This window comes from Hypomesus nipponensis, chromosome 1 (genome assembly GCF_054491055.1).
Source record: "Hypomesus nipponensis isolate SF chromosome 1, ASM5449105v1, whole genome shotgun sequence".
Taxonomy (NCBI): Eukaryota; Metazoa; Chordata; class Actinopteri; order Osmeriformes; family Osmeridae; genus Hypomesus; species Hypomesus nipponensis.
In genome coordinates this window covers 6759001-6765000 of record NC_140361.1, presented here as the reverse complement: position 1 = coordinate 6765000, position 6000 = coordinate 6759001, and the positions used below count along the sequence as shown (strand labels likewise).

The window sequence follows — 6000 nt, the reverse complement described above, 5'->3', positions numbered from 1 at the left end:
CTGGAATTGGAGAACACTTCTCTGTGGGGTGCAATACAGAAACAAATGCACTGATGTGTGTGTGTGTGTGTGTGTGTGTGTGTGTGTGTGTGTGATGTGCTTGTGAATGGGCGGAAGACATTTCACTCTCAAGCTATCCCCAGACCTAATCGTTAGACCTCCTTCTATTACATTACCTCTTCCAAACACTCCACACAACCAGTGCTTGAGTGTGTAGCAAACTTTACCTGTTTGTCCATGGTGCCCCCAGAGAATTCTTACCACAGGAAGAGAACTGAGAAAGACTCTCCCCCTGGGGTTAACCTTTATTAACTCCCCCCCCCCCCCATTCCCAGCCCCACCACACACACCCCTCCACTCGGGATTAGAGTCCGAAAGGACACAGTTTAGCCCCTGTGTCTGGAACAAAACCAGTCATCCGTAAGCAATGCTTAGTGACTGGGTAGTTCTCCAAGTACACCCCCCACTGTCCCCATGCCCCCGTCCCTTACTACCCTGCTGAGGTACATTTACCAAACAAGCGCTTAGCCAAGGTGGGCATAGCACTGAGCAAGCTGTGGGGTGAGGGGAGTGGAGGGGTAGCACATGGGGACACCGTGTGCTGAGGGGGTCGTGTGAGGAGAGTTTGTGTGTCTGGTGGGAGTGAAGGGGGGGTCACGTGTAGAGAAGCATGGCCCGGTAGGGAGGGGGGTGGGCAACAATGGAGGAAGGCTTTGTAGGTGAACTTGACACAATCACAGATCCTAGGATGTATATTATATGCACATGGAGTTCAGTTGAACATATACATATATATATATATATATATATATATATATATATATATATATATATATATATATATATATATATATATATATATATATATATATATATATATATATATATATATATATATATATAAAAACGACAAAGACTTGAATAATTCCGTTCACTCTGTTAAGTCACATATTCATCTTTCTCCATGGTGACTGCAGGTGATCCTATATAACATAAACATGATCTGACCCTTCCCCTCCCCCAACAGATCAGACAAAACCCCCAAACGTACCCCAGGACAGCACCAGGAATGTCTTAACTGCTCTCTGAGCAATCCTGCAGACCAAGACAATCTAATTGTCCAATTGCAGGGCTTTTTGTGAGGAGTACGACCTACTTCAGATGAATCAGGCCTGGGAGACGAACAATCTGAGGCTGTAAGGAAACTTAGCTGTTGCAATTAAAACATTCTAACATTATATTAGAGTGCATGGGAAGAAGCTGAAGTGAAAAGTGCTGAATATGCAAACACGTTAACCATGGCTGTGACTATGTGTGTTATGAAGGCAGGCAGATCTGAATGCAAATGGGTGGTTCTCGTCTAGACTCAAAACAAAATGTCTCCAGGTGTTACATGCTGATTGGTGTTTCCTTATTATTAACTTGTTTCTATAAATTAGATTATACAAAAGTATGTTAATTACCTGATGTATCACATCCTAGAAGACTTAAACCTGTTTGTCCTTATGATGTGGAAACATGAACAGAACGTGTTGCATAACACCTCAGACAGGTGAGAAAACAAATGCCCCATTAAAAGTCTGCACCCTGGAGGAGAAACAGCATTGGTAACCACTAAGAAGGCTTGTACAGGTGAGAGCAAGGAGACACCCAGGTTACTGTGGCCTAGGGGGTGAAACTGGGTTGATGAGACAAACCTCTCCAGGGCTAAACTAAGGGCAATGAGACACACACGCAAAAATGCACACACCCATGCACACGCACACTCACACACACATATGCAAATACCTCCCACCACATCCCTACTGGCATGGAGGGAAAATTAAGTCATAGGAAATAACAGTCTCTGACTTTAGAACCGCAGGGCACTGTTTGTAAGCATGTATGCACCCAGAGAGGGGCATTCGTTGCACACTGGGTCAATTTCTAAAAGCAACTTTATCAAGTCCATTAGTGCTCGTGAATATTAGTACACTGCACTGTCTGTTGCGCATTCAAGGTCTGATATAGCATGATTCCAGAGCGGTTCTGGATATACAATACTTGTTAAATAAATATAATGGACATAATATGTTCCCTTGAATTTTAGGTGATGAGGGTGTCTTTTTAGCTACTCTGGTTTTTACATGCATTGAAGCACCAAAATAGCGGGACATAAACCGTGTGTTTTGAACTAAGTGCTAACTTTTTCGAAAATTATACCCTTTCTTTTTCCGCTTCCTTTACTAGTCTTACTTTACTGACACCAAAACTGTGATAAAACAGCCTTCCAGAACACAACAAAGCAGCTCTCAAAGTAGAACATTTTGCAGCTTGTAAATATAATTTAGGAATAGTTGAGTATTTTTCTGTGATGAGTTATATCATGAAGCACAAGCAAAATGAGAGAACATGCTCATTCTGATGCAAGCTTCCACTTCTGGGAGGAAAAGAGGCTTGGCTTTATCTTTTGCAGCCACATCCTTCTTCAGAGTCAAGAGGTTATATGCATGTTTTTATCCACAAGGTCAAGGAACATTCTGTCCTCATTCTGATGTAAATACATCACATGCACACACAAACCCTACTCTGGTGGCCTTGTTTTCTCTCCAAACATGAGAAGGTACAGATGTTGTGACTTTTGACATCCTTAATTCAATGACAGAACAATTTATACGATCACTTAACATCTTTGCTGTTCATCATTTACCATTTTTCGCCAACTACTAAATCTTGGAATCTATTATTCAATGAAGTGAAAGTGACTTGAAATAGACAGACTAGGATTTATATGAACATTAATGAATTGATAGGCCCACAATAAGATAGACACTAGATCAATACAGTAGATAAATGTCACCATTCAGAGCCAAACTCCACATATTTGCTTCTTCCCCCACCTCTGTCAAACCCCTCGTCCTACTAGTGTGATGGATGATTGATAGAAACGTTTGCACTGGTGTAATAATAACTCCTCAGCTTTTATACTTCGGCAAAATGTAGAAGTTAGTCATGTGACCCTCCTTTCAAGTTGGGTTTCCCATGGCCACTCTGCGCTCAAAACACATTGATGCAACCTACTCCCTGCACCGCAACTTCCTCTATCGCAGAGGGCAAACAAGAACACTGGTGAAATCCTCTCAACCCCAACTAAAGGGCGATGCCATTTCCTGTGTCTTAAAGCATTTGTAAAAACAAATTCACATCCTTCTCAGGAGGGCAGAGAGCTGTTAGAAAGGCAAGCTGGGTTTGACCCCACCAAGAGATATTTCAAGACGCATATGAACTCTGGAGTGTCTGGAGAAGTGAAACTATTGTAACCATAAACAGGTGTTGCTAATGTGATGTAACATATCTCTAATCAAGGCTATAGCAATTATTTAAAAAACTGTGATAAAGCAAACCCAATTTCAACGATTTTAGGTTCAGGTTAGCAGTGTGTGAAAGCAATAAACAACAGACAAATCTCTTGCGACGTAAAAGGACAAAATCCACTCTACCCTTTGACTGTTATCTTAATCTTACTGGTGAGTGGGAAAAGATGTTTCTCAGTATCAGGGACTGTATGAGTTTCCTTGCTTTTCCCAGAAACACATCTTATCCCTCTATCCTCGGACTACAGAAACACAACAATCACTAATGCTAGTCTGTTAAGTGGTAACAGTTATTGCTTGTAATGCCAGCTGATCATGTCATAAGGTTACAACCAGTAAATGAAGTGAAATCCTGGAGACTCCCAAGGTCTTTGACTGTACTATGCACTTGGCCCAAGCTGGGAGATTAACCGTGTTCACCAATTTAGGTTGTTTCCTTGAAGCAAGCTGGCATCTATCAGGGCCAAACAAGAGTCCTCCCTGCCAATGAGAGGAACCTCCTTAGAGAACCCTAAATTCCAAAACAAATTAAAAGATTTAGCCGATTACGGTCCAAAAACCAGCATGGCCTCAGCGAGAACTGAAAAATTAACTGCAATTGTTTGTGTGTGAGGTAAAAAGCTTCTGGCAGTTTTGATGCTCAGTGAGTAGTTGTTGTGAGGGATTGCCAGGCATTACTTGAGCTGTAGAATTTCCCCCAATCATTCACTCACACACACACACTTGGATTGGGCCAGTAGTTATAATGACAAACACAGAGGGTAGTCTGTGGGCAGACCGGTGTTCACCTGTTCAGATGTTAGAAACCAGTCACAGTCAGCCCCCTTGAGGCTGTGGCTGGATACTGCAGCGGGGCACCCTGAGGTGAATCCAGGCTTTCTCGACACCAGAGCAGAAGTACATTCCATGGCAATAAATGTGTGCAATGTGGAACAAGATTGTGAACTCTTCTTTTTTTTCTTTTTTTGTGTACTGTTTGTACTACAAACCGCACCCTTTCTCTCTGCTGGGTGGGAGGAACTGGCTGGAGCTCACCCGCCCTTGCACACCGTGTCACCCAGGCTGTGACTGGCATGGTGCCCAGGCAGCTTGCGTGCCACCATTGCTAGCTTGATTTGCATCTCTGCTGCTGGAACACAGACCTTGTACAAATGTACGGGCACACAGGCCGTTTGAGATCTTCTCCTTTGTCTGTTTGGCTTTCTGTCTGGCTGTCTGAGTGGCATCAAGACACACAGTACCGTGTCTGTGTCATCGTGCGTCTGCGTACGTGTCTCGCAGGCAGGCGCCCACTGCAGTATGCAGACGAGGACACGAGTAAAGCACACACACATCGGATGGTCTGAGGAAACATTATAGGTGGAAACAGCCAATTAGGGTCACTTTGTAGTAGATCACCTTGTCCACATGAAGGACTTGGACAGCATGGAGTGGGAGTCTCCAGGAAGGATGCATGTCTGGGTGTGTGTGAGCAAAACATTGTTTTCATGGAAGGTGGTTTGGACAGAGAGACATTACGCAAGTACATTTATGGGATATAAAGGGTTTCCATGAAAACTTTCCGTTGCCCAATAGGGATGCAACTCAAATTGAGATTACGTTTATCTGTGTTTTCCTCTAAAAAGCACTAAATTCTTGGTAAACACGATACTTTGCACCTAACCAATACATTTCGAGGTGAAACTGGTTCCAAATGTGCCTAAATGTGCCGTTTCTCCTACGTCACATGATTTCGTTGTTTTCTTTTCTGTTGTCAGGTTTGTTGACTCAGCAACAACAACAAGGACATCTCTATCATGTTGGATCTCGTTGTTGGTCATGCATATTGTTGATGTTCTACACACACACTTTGTAACATTCACAGTGACACTACACAACACTCCCACGCTCTCGCTCTCTTTCTCTATGCAGGAAAAATGTCTGACCTTATGCTTTAAGGTCACGCAGTAGAGTATTAGAGTGTTATAGACAATCTGATACTGTAACCGTAATAAGATACAAATGACTTGGGAAACCTGAGAACTACCTGTTCTTGTTTACTGCCTTGAGGTTGTTAATTGTAGCACATCCGAATCAGTTGAAGAAAAAACCCATAACCAAGACCATAACCTCTCTACCAAGAGAGGATTATGTTGGGAGAACATGGTTGTCACACAGCCAAGAGTTATTTTGTCAGACTTTGTACTTAGTAGAGTGTGAGCTCGGTGTCTGTGAAAACAGTCTCTGCAAACACGCTCCAAAGGTACACACACACACACACACACACACTTCCCCTTTACTTGGAACACCATGTCTTTTGATATAGGGATCAATTGCTGTTGTTGCTTTTTTTCCCCTCAATGGCACAAATGATGCACTGAAATTCATGATGGACTTCTTATAACATTTCCATGATGGATGTATAACATGAACTGCATGTAGAGTTTTGCTCATCCACATAAGAAGGTGTTGAAGGTGAAGCTGTACCACCCGACTTTAATACAGGGCCACCCACTTCATAATCTGTAACCAATTGTTTTTACTTTGATTCCCCCTGGATATTACAGATCTATTTAGGATAACAGTTGGGAAAACGTCCTGCCTTAGGTGTACACCTTTGCTAGTCTCCAGTCCAGAGCTGTAGGACTTATGTTTTCTCTAAAGTTCT

General features: G+C 42.7%; 1 long non-coding RNA gene across 1 annotated transcript in view; it reads left to right on the top strand.

Moving 5' to 3' along the window:
• Nucleotides 1-6000, top strand: part of LOC146302216 (uncharacterized) — a 44978-nt gene that overhangs the window by 13503 nt on the left and 25475 nt on the right. The window lies entirely within an intron of this gene.